Here is an 11,023-nt window from a genome sequence, read left to right on the forward strand (position 1 = left end):
CTTTGGGGATGTTGATCACATTCTAAATCTCCTCTGATAAAATTGAATTTTACTTCTTTCATTAATAATTATTTGACCAGTTCAACAGCTTCATTATATATTTTTAATTATCTTATGTTGCTTTAAACTACCATACTTAACACACTCTGTATTTTTCATTATACAGTTTAGTTATAAATATTATTATGAAGTGTGCTTCAGTTGAACATTTTCATCTAATCTGGTAAGAATTACCAAATCTACAGAGTTATAAAATCTATGTCTTTAATGTTATAGAAACTTGTTATAAGAAACTTGAAGGTTTCCTCAAACATAATAGCTCAACTGAGTGATCAGAATATAGTTCTGTTGAGGTGATACTTGAATTCATTCTTTTTTTTTTTTTTTTTTTTAAAAATATGGAACGCTTCACGAATTTGCGTGTCATCCTTGCGCAGGGGCCATGCTAATCTTCTCTGTATCGTTCCAATTTTAGTATATGTGCTGCCGAAGCGAGCACTTGAATTCATTCTTTAACAACTGAGTAGAATTAACCAAGCAGCCAAGGACAAATAAATAAGGATCAAAACAGAAGAGACATAATACACAGTGTCATGGGGAACTAAGAGCGCACAATAGAACTATAAATGAATGGCATGCCTGGAAGACACTGTGTGAAAACAGATGTGAGAGTTATGGCCACTGAATCTGATGATGACATTTAAGTGAGATGAAACTAGCCTTTAATTTTAACCCTCTTAGAATCCTTGGAAAGCTGTGGAGAATAAAATCTGATTCTGTGTCACTTAGTATATTAGTAACAAATTCAGGAAGAGAAAACCCAGAGGAAATTGTTCCTCTGTTTGACTTTCTTTTTAATAGTTAGTCCTGCAGTTTGCTGCAGGCAATGGCTATTCATAGGAATTATTTCTTTTTTATTCTCAGATAATTTTCCTAGCAGTAATTCATTCACATTGGAAGTAAGTTCCTTCTTTTTTTCCTTAAGATAAGAGAGCATGACCAGTTATGTGAAGTAGACACCAAACCTCATCAAAGTTCCACATCAGCTCTGACCAGCAGGCCTGGGAAAGATTGGCTTTTATTTGATGTGGATCCTAATCCAATTATCATATTCATAAGAAAGGCTGTTCAAGGATTGCTTGTTAGCTTTATCTTGCATTCAGGGACAGGAGGTAATAAATCTTAAAACAAGGTTATATGACCTTTAGAACTGATGTCAATGCCAGTCTTCTCCCTCTGTCTCTCTTGATCTCTACCATCTTTTGATCTTCCTTCCTCTCTCCCTGTCCTCTTCCTTTTTTTTTTGATGAGAGAGAGAGAGAATTAGCATGCCATTGCAATTGAACATGCGCCACCTTATGCACATATGCGACCTTGCATGCTTGCGTCACCTCATGTGTCTGGCTTATGTGGGATCTGGAGAGTCAAACATGGGTCCTTAGGCTTCATAGGCAAGTGCCTTAACCACTAAGCCATCTCTCCAGTCCCTCTTCTTCTTTTGTGTCCTTATTTTTTCTTTTATATTTATATACTTGCAAGCAGAGAAAGAGATATAGAGAGAGAGAGGAGAGACAGAGAGCTAGAGGGGAAATGGGCATGCAAGGGCCCCTAGCTGCTGAAAACAAACTCCAGATGCTTGCATCACTGTGCATCTGGTTTTACATGGGTACTGGGGAATCGAACTCATGTCATTAGACTTTGCAGGCAAGTGCCTTAACCTCTGAGCTATTTCTTCAGCCCTTTTCTTTCTTAATTTATGTCTTATGACTACCATTATCTCCCTGGGTATTTAAATTTTTCTGCTGTCATACTAATTCCATAAAAGCAATTTCAAATGATTTTCCAGGTTGATCACAAAGAATGTCTGGACTTCTTTTTTGATTTTTCACATATTCCTATACTTGCCAGAACCACACCTTAGATGACAGGGCTATTGTCTGTTTGTCATTCATCTGACAGACTGGATCCTCCACAAGCACTTGCAGATGAATGACAATCTTCCCTGTTTGGCATTTTTAACATGAATGTGTATGAAGACATGAGTGGCAGAATTTCCAAATCTACAGTGACTCAAAACCAGTAAGGATACCTAACATGACAGAATCAATTTTCAAAATGATTTCAACTGGGTGGAATGCTACCATGAAATCAAGATAAAATTAAAAGTGGGCAGGTATATAGACCAATGCATTTGTAGAAATCCAAGTCCTATATGAACTAGATTGATGGTTTTTAATGGCATGTTAACATAATATAGGTCACAGCATAAAGTAGGTGCTAAAATTACTATTATTAAGATGTGAGTTAAAAATAGAGTCCAGGGCTAGAGAGATGGCCTAGTGGTTAAGGTGCTTACCTGTGACAACTAAAAGCCCAGGTTTGATTCCCCAGTACCCACAAAAGCCAGAAGCACAAGGTGGTGCATACTTCTGGAGTTTTGTTTTGTTTTTTTTGCAGTGGCTAGAGGCCCTGGTGCTCTCTCTCTCTCTCTCTCTCTGTCTCTCTCTTATCTGTCTCTTTCTCCTTCTCTAATAAATAAAATAAAATATTTTTGAAAACAAGGTTCATGGGCTAGAGAGATGGCTTAGCAGTTAAAGCACTTGCCTGCAAAACCAAAGTACCCAGATTCAATTCCCCAGGACGCATGTAAGCCAGATACATAAGGTGGAGCATGTATTTGGAGTTCATTTCCAGTGGCTAGAGGCCCTGGCATGCCCATTCTCATTCTCTCTCTGTCTCTCTCTCTCCCCATTGTCTCTTTCTTTTTCAAAGAAATAAATAAAAATGAAATTTGTTTTAAAAAATAGGGTCCAGGGGCTAGAGAGGTGGCTCAGCGGTTAAGATGCTTGCCTGCAAAGCTTAAGAACCCCAGTTTGATTCCCCAGTGCCCATATAAAGCCAGACGTACAGTGGCACATGCATTTGAAGTCTGTTTGCAGCAGATGGAAGCCCTGGCATGCCCATTCTCTCTACAGCTTTGATCTCCCTCTCTCTCTCCTTGCAAATAAATAACATTAAAAAAAAATAGGGTCCAGGCCAGGCGTGGTGGCACACGCCTTTAATCCCAGCACTCGGGAGGCAGAGGTAGAAGAATCGCCTTGAGTTCAAGGCCACCCTGAGACTACAGAGTTAATTCCAGGTCAGCCTGGACCAGAGTGAGACCCTACCTTGAGAAAAAAAAAAAATAGGGTCCAAATCAAAGGAAGTAATTGTTATATTGTGCTGGTTATTCTTATGCCATATCAGAGATATGAGTTTCCATGATAAGATAGACGAGGAGAGGTAGATAGGGAGGGAAGGAAAAATGGTAACAAAACTAGAGGAAGGTTCACAAACTACTTCAGATGAAAGGAAAGAAACAAATAGGTATATCTGTTACCTGTTACAAGTCTTCACCTATTCCAAGGTCACCGTGGGTAGAGAAGATATCTAGAAGAATATAGCAACAGTGTCAATAGACTGCCATCTCTGTTCAGAGTTCCTGCTCTCTGTCTAGCTCCTTCTACCTCCTGAACTCCCCTAGTCATTTCTGCCTCTAAGGACACAGACTTCTCTTGCCATCCTCATTATGAATCAGATGGTGGCACACGCCTTTAATCCCAGCACTTGGGAGGCAGAGATAGGAGGATCACCATGAGTTCAAGGCCACCTGAGACTACATAGTGAATTCCAGGTCAGCCTGGACTAGAGTGAGACTCTACCTTGAAAAAACAAAAGAAAAGAAAGAAAGAAAGAAAGCTCAAGAGCTGTACTGTACAACATTGCAGTTAACAACATTGTGTTATACACTTACAAAGGACTGAGAGACTTTTTTTCCCCACAATTTTTATTAACATTTTCCATGATTATAAAAAATATCCCGGGCTGGAGAAATGGTTAGGTTTTAAGGCACTTGCCTGCAAAGCCAAAGGGCCCCAGTTTGTTTTCCCAGGACCCATGTAAGCCAGATGCACAAGAGGCACATGCGTCTGGAATTCATTTGCAGTGGCTAGAAGCCCCGTGTGCCCATTCTCTCTCTCTCTCTCTCTCTCTCTCTCTCTCTCTCTCTCTCTCTGTGTGTGTGTGTGTGTGTGTGTGTGTGTGTCTTCTCTCCATCTCTCTGTTCTTGAAAATAAATAAATTAAAAATATATATATCCCATGGTAATAACCTCCCTCCCCCCACTTTTCCCTTTGAAATTCCATTCTCCATCATATCCCCTCCCCATCTCAACGAGTCCGTAGAGATTTTTTTTTAAGAGACTACATAGTGAATTTCAGGTCAGCCTAGGCTAGAGTGAGACCCTACCTTGCAAAAAAATAAATAAATAATAATAGTAATAAGATAGGGACAGGAATAGCAGGTGCACAGGACCCTGTGCTGAGAAGGACCCCATGCTTAGTTCAATGTCCCTGAGAACTTTCCTTTGAAATTTATTGTCTCTGATAAATAAAACTTACCTAAATTTATGGTGTACAACAGGATGGGTCTGTAGAAGGTTGTTTGTTGCACATGTGTAGTGTGTGTGTGTATGCATGTCCAGATGTGTATCAATAGACATGTGTGTGTGGGTCCCTGGATCCTTGGGGCCACAGGTCCCCCAAGGCATCCCGGCAACTGTGGGTCTTGAGTGGCCGTGAGCATGAATGGGATGTACACGCAGGAGATAACCTCAGAGAGTGATTCCATTTATTCAATAGGGAAATAGGTTTATAAGCAGCTGGAAGCGGGAAGTGGGTCCTGAGGGGATTGGTGGGTTCAAAGGTTGTTGGTCAATGCCTAGGGACGTTCATTCCAGCACGTATGGAGAGAGTCAGGTGCAGCACACAGGGAGAGAGTCAGGTGATCTACTTAGTGGTGGGAAAAGGGTCACAGGGGGGTGGGCTGTGTGAAGACTTCTGGCTGATAAGGAGTTTCCTGGGCAACTGGCCAAAGGTCACAGGGCTATGGGCAAAGCCTAAGTTCAGGTGTGCCAGGCTTGGAGAAGGAGTGGCTTCCTATAGCCCGGGGGTCCTTAGCTGTGCCTAGAAGCTCAGGCCTGTCTCCTGAAGGCTCTAGCCTGTGCCTGGCAGTGCCTGACATGTGTGCATGTGCATGTGGAGGCCAGAGGACAACCTTGGATATCATCTCCAGGAATGCCATCCACTTTTTTTTTTTTTTTTTTGGTTTTTCAAGGTAGGGTCTCACTGTAGCCCAGGATGACCTGGAATTCACTATGGAGTCTCAGGGTGGCCTTGAACTCATGGACATCCTCCCACCTCTGCCTCCCGAGTGCTGGCATTAAAGGCGTGCGCCACGACGCCCGGCTCATCCACCTCTTTTTGAGACCGTCTCTCATTGAGCTCATCAATTAGGCTAGACTGGCTAGCTTGTCTCTGTCTTCCTGGTGTGGAAATTACAGGCATGTGCCTTCATGCCCAAGCATTTTATGTGGGTACTGGGGATGAAACTCAGGTTCTCATGCTTGCACACCAAGCAGTTTTATCCACAGAGCTATCACTCCAGGCCAGCCCATGATGATTTGATATATAATGTGGAATGCCTAAATCCAGTTGACATATTTAGTACCTCACATGCTTATTTTTTATGTTAAAATCCCCCAGCCCTGGGCTGGAGGGATGACTTAGCAGTTAAGGCATTTGCCTGCAAAACCAAAGGACCAAGGTTTGATTCCCCAGGACCTAAATTACCCAGATGCACAAGGTGGCACATGCATCTGGAGTTCATTTGCATAGCTAGAGGCCCTGGTGTGCTCATTCTCTCTCTCTCTCTCTGTAAAATAAATAAATAAAAACAAAACATTAAAAAATATTTCTCAGCCCTTTGTAAGTGTACAACACATTGTTGTTAACTACCATGTTGTACAATAGAGCTTTCGTAAAGTTTTTTTTTTTCTTTTTCTTTTTCTTTGTTTGGTTTTTTGAGGTAGAGTCTCACTCTAGTCCAGGCTGACCTGGAATTCACTATGTAGTCTCAGGGTGGCCTTGAACTCACAGTGATCCTCCTACCTCTGCTGCCCGAGTGGTGGGATTAAAGGCATGCGCCACTATGCCCGACTCTTTCTTGAAATTCTTAACATCTGTTGAACAAGGGGCCTGGCCTTTTTATTTTGCACTGAGCCCCACACATTATGTAGCCAGTACTGAATGTTGGGAATAGTCCTTTCTTCTTAGAGCAGTTTGAGTTTTCAAAAAGGGAGTAGAAGACAATATTGGCCTCACTCATAGCTAGCATGAATAAGATTTCTGATTACAGATGAATCTCTCCAATTAGTCAAGATGGTCAAGAGGGGACACAGATTCTGATTCTCTTATATAAAATGAGGTATAACTTCAACTTTTAAAAATGTATTTATTTATGTATTGGATTTGAGGGAGAGAGACAGAGAAAAAGAGGCAGAGAGAGAGAGAGAGAGAGAGAGAGAGTGAGAGAGTGGCCTTCTGCCACTGCAGATGCATGCACCACTTGGTGCATCTCACTTTACATAGGTACTGGAGGCTCAAACCCAGGCCATCAGGCTTTGCGAGCTAGTGACTTTAACTGCTGAGCCAGCTCTCTAGCCACCCACCCCCATTTTTTGTTGTTTTGTTTTTCGAGGTAGGGTTTCACTCTAGCCCAGGCTGACCTAGAATTCACTATGTAGTCTCAGGGTAGCCTTGAATTCATGGTGATCCTCCTACCTCTGCCTCCCAAGTGCTGGGATTAAAGGCATGCGCCACCATATCCAGCTGCCCCATTTCTTTCTTTCTTTTTTCCTTTCTTTAAGTATAAACTCTGTAGGGGCACATCATGTGTTGGTACCATCATTTCCCTCCTCTCTGCTCCCATTCCACTTAGGGCCTTCCTCAGTGGGATTGCTGGTATTAACTATGGGGTTGTGAGTTATAAGTTGTGGGAGCAGCAGTCAGTCATTTTGTGTAAGGGGGTAATGTGTCCGGATATTTCCCCCCACCCTGTGGCTCTTATAATCTTTCCACCCTCTCTTATGCAAAGCAAAATCCCCTGAGCCGTGGTGTCCAGCCTCATTTTTAACTGCTCAGGTTGGTTGAGCAAGATTACACATGATCTGAGATGGGTTTTGGTTTGCTAACAAAACTAAACAATAGGCTCAGTTGCGTGGGACCCATGCCAGGAATGAACCAAGGTCATTAGTTCTACTTATATCTGCTTTTGTCAGCATCCTCTCCCTAACTTCCTCCTGCCTCTCTCAACCCACTGAGATCTGAGATTTCATCTTCTTCAGTGCAATTCCATTTGCTTTCTATCTGTTTGCCAGGCTATTTATACAAATAGAGAATGCTGATTTTCTTATCTGTTTCTGATATCATAGAAGTTTGCCATATTTAGCTAAACAGGGCATATGAAACTTGGATAAACAATAGATATATTTTAGTGTGTGTTCCAAATAGTCTATGGTGCATGTTTATGCTAAAACATTCAGATATAATTGAAGTGTTCTGTACTTTATCTTGGAAACTCAGCCTCACAGGGGCCTCAAACACCCAGGAGATGCCTGCCCTATAACCTCCTTGGCATCTGTTGGCATCGCTTCAGTTTTTTCTGAGGCTGAGACTGTCTCTTGACCTAGTGTTAAATCCTGTATGCTCAGTTATTGCTTCTGCTCTAGTTCCCAGTATAACAAGAGAACAGAAGTGACTAGCAGTGAGTTTATTGAACAATCATGTGTCTTCCCCAATTCACATTAGTAATTCTTCCCATTTACTCAAGTTTTCTTTCATCATTTAATGCCAAGTACAGAGGAGTCATGCAAGTACAATTTACAGCTACTAAATTTTGCAACAGTGTCTGGTTTTATTTTATTTATTTACTTATTTATTTTGGTTTTTCAAAGTAGGGTCTCACTATAGCCCAGGCTGATGTAGAATTCACATGTAGTCTCAGGGTGGCCTTGAACTTGCTGCGATCCTCCTAACTCTGCCTCCTCTTCCAGACTGCTGGGGTTAATGGCGTGTGCCACCATACCTGGCCTGTTTGGCTTTTTTTTTCCTTTTTGCTCATTATATCCATAGTAGCCGCTATAGTACTTGGCACTCAGTGAAGTTCAATAAATATTTGCTGAATGATGAAATGAGCTAAATAATAAAATTCCCTACAGGCTATTTGTTGGGATCAATGGACCAGGGAGTTCTATTTTGTTTCAGAGAAAAGGACTAGGGTCAATAACCTCTCCAGCTTCAGAGGTCAGTGGGGGTGTTAACAGATCAAGCTCTTTCTATTCCTGGCAATCAGCAGGAGGAGCCTGCTGCCGCAGACTGAATTTCTAAAGTAGGAACAGTGAGAATTCATTGCTAGACCACTCCTAAACCTAAGATTCAAGGAAGCATATGCATGTTATTTCTTTCATTTTAAAAGCTATGTGGGATCTGAGGAGATGGTTCCATGGTTAGTGCTTTTGTTTATAATCCTGCTGATCTGAATCCAATCCTCCCTAGCACCCACATAAAAGGCCACAAAGTGGCACACATATCAGTAATCTCAATATTCCTGCAGCAATGGGACATGGATCCAGGAGAATCTGGCACACAAGGGGAAAACGAGCTAATCTATATGAGGAGACTCAAAACTCATCAAAGCAGAAAATAAGAGGCTGTTCAGAGTTCATCACTAAAGGAGATTTCTATCACATCCTCCAAGGGTTAGGGAACATTGCAGGGGAAGAAGGGGTGGAAAAAATACTAAGAGCTACAATGTGGGAAGGAGTACTTTGGGCCACTGTCCTCCCGACATGAACCCTCTGGTACATTCATGACCCTACCATGGCTGCCGCTTCCCGCACAAGACCTGCACAGTTCTGAGCCCATCCACATTTGGACATGAAGGGAGGAGAACAAAAGGAATGATACATGAACACAGAGGAAAGACTACTTGGAGGTGGGGAAGCAGGGAAAGGAGGTAATGTCATGGGAATATTATCTAATTACAAGTTATGTCCATGTATTAAAGTTGTCAATAAAAATGTACAAATAGGTCTGGAGAGATGGCTTAGTTTTTAGGTGTTTGCCTGCAAAGCCAAAGGATCCTGGTTCGATTCTCCAGGACCCACATAAACCTGATGCACAAGGGGGCACATGCATCTGGTGTTCATTTGCAGTGGCTGGAGGCCCTGGCATGCCCATTCTCTCTCTCTCTTACTCTCTCTCTCTCTCTGTGCCTTTCTTTGTCCCAAATAAATAAATAAATGAAATATGTTTAAAAAGAAAAAACCAACCAAACAAAAAATATACAAATAATAGTAGAAGGAGAGGATAAACACCCCTAGATTGTCCTCTACATGTACACTATAGCACATACACCTCAATATATGCATGTACCCACACATATACATACATGTACACACAAATAAAAGCAACATTTCATGCTATTGAGTCATGTTCTTCCAAATCCTCAGGCATAGAGCAGATGTGTGCATGTATTACCGATGCACTGACTTCCTTTGCTATCATACCTTACCGATAACCAAGTCAATGGTTCCCAATAGTGGAAAATAATAAGGCCTTAGTTTTCCAGTTTATTCTGTGTGTGACCAAGGTTTTCTTGGCCTTTACAAAAGGGCATGATGTAACAACTTAAATGTGGCAAGTGGCTATGGGGGAAATGTTGTTAAGTGTTACCCAAAAACAGTTACCAGAAGAAGCCCAAGCTAGTTCTTCAACGGGAATGAAAAGCTTATGGGTGGGATTAGCATCATCATTCTCCACAATAACCTGAGGCTCTCTCAGACTTACCCTTCTTTTAACATATTTTTAATTTAAAAATTTTAAGTTTTATATTTTATTTATTTGAGAGACAGAGAGAGGGAGGCCAATAGAGAGAGTGACTGAATAGGTGCACTAGGGCCTCCAGCCACTGCAAACAAACTCCACATGCATGTGTCACCTTGCGCATCTGGCTTACGTGGGTACTAGGGAACTAAACATGGGTCTCCTTAGGCTTCTCAGGCAGGTGCCTTAACCACTGAGCCAATACCCATCCCTCTTTTTTAATGTATTTTCATATGTAGAGAAGAGTGAAATACCTGGGGCAGAGTTATTGTGCATTTTTTAGCAATGCATGTGTTAGGGGAGCTGAACTAGAGAAATGAAAGGAAGTGGAGGTAACAGATGTAGGCCATAGGGCTAAGATGGGAACTTTAGGATTACTCAGCATGTCCTGTGGCAGGTGTAAAAGCTGAGTTGTGGTTGTGTGTGTGTATATATATCCATGTGTAAGAGCATCTGGATGTACCAGTGTGCAGGAATAAGAATGGTCGGTAGAAAGTTAGCATGAATGTGGATGTACGTACATGTGGTCAGGGTTACCATAAAGGTGAAGGTAGGTATGGTGCACAGTATGTACTTTTATGTGTGTATGTGTATTTGTGTGCATGTATATGTGTGCATGCATGTGGAGGCCAGAGGACAACTTCATGTGTTATTCCTCAGGAGGGACTTCCATCTCCTTTCAAATAGGGTCTTTGGTTGGTGTTGCAGTCAGATCTGCCTTGCTGGTAGAAATCACCCAATCAAGAGCAGCTTGTGGGAAAAAAAAGAGGTTTATTTTGGCTTACAGGCTCGAGGGAGAAGCCCCACGATGGCAGGGAAAATGACAACATGAGCAGAGAGTTGACATCACTCCCTGGCCAACATAAGGTGGACCATAGTAACAGGAGAGTGTGCCAAACACTGGCACAGGGAAACTGGCTATAACACCCATAAGCCTACCCCCAACAATACACTGCCTCCATGAAGCCTAAATTCCCAAATCTCCATCAGCTGGGGAACCTAGCATTCAGAACATCTAAGTTTATGGGGGACACCTGAATCAAACCACCACAGTTGGCCTGGAGCTTACCAATTAGGCTAGACTAGGTAGTCACTAAGCTCCCGGGATCCTCCTGTCTCCACCTCCCCAGCCCTGGGATGACAAATGCACACCATCATGCCTGACATTTTGTGTGGGCACTGTGAATGAAAATTAGGTCTTCAATCTTGGGAAGCAAGCATTTTACTGATGGAGCTATTTTCCCAGCTTTTGGTATGTAAAT

The 11,023-nt window shown here is 42.2% G+C and overlaps 1 non-coding gene across 1 annotated transcript; it reads right to left on the reverse strand.

Moving 5' to 3' along the window:
* Positions 1 to 392: 392 nt before the first annotated feature.
* On the reverse strand, positions 393 to 499 carry LOC123458089. Its single transcript, XR_006635388.1, has one exon. It is a non-coding gene; the product is annotated as a U6 spliceosomal RNA (small nuclear RNA).
* Between the last annotated feature and the right edge of the window lie 10,524 nt (positions 500 to 11,023).

This window comes from Jaculus jaculus, chromosome 1 (assembly GCF_020740685.1).
Source record: "Jaculus jaculus isolate mJacJac1 chromosome 1, mJacJac1.mat.Y.cur, whole genome shotgun sequence".
NCBI lineage: Eukaryota > Metazoa > Chordata > Mammalia > Rodentia > Dipodidae > Jaculus > Jaculus jaculus.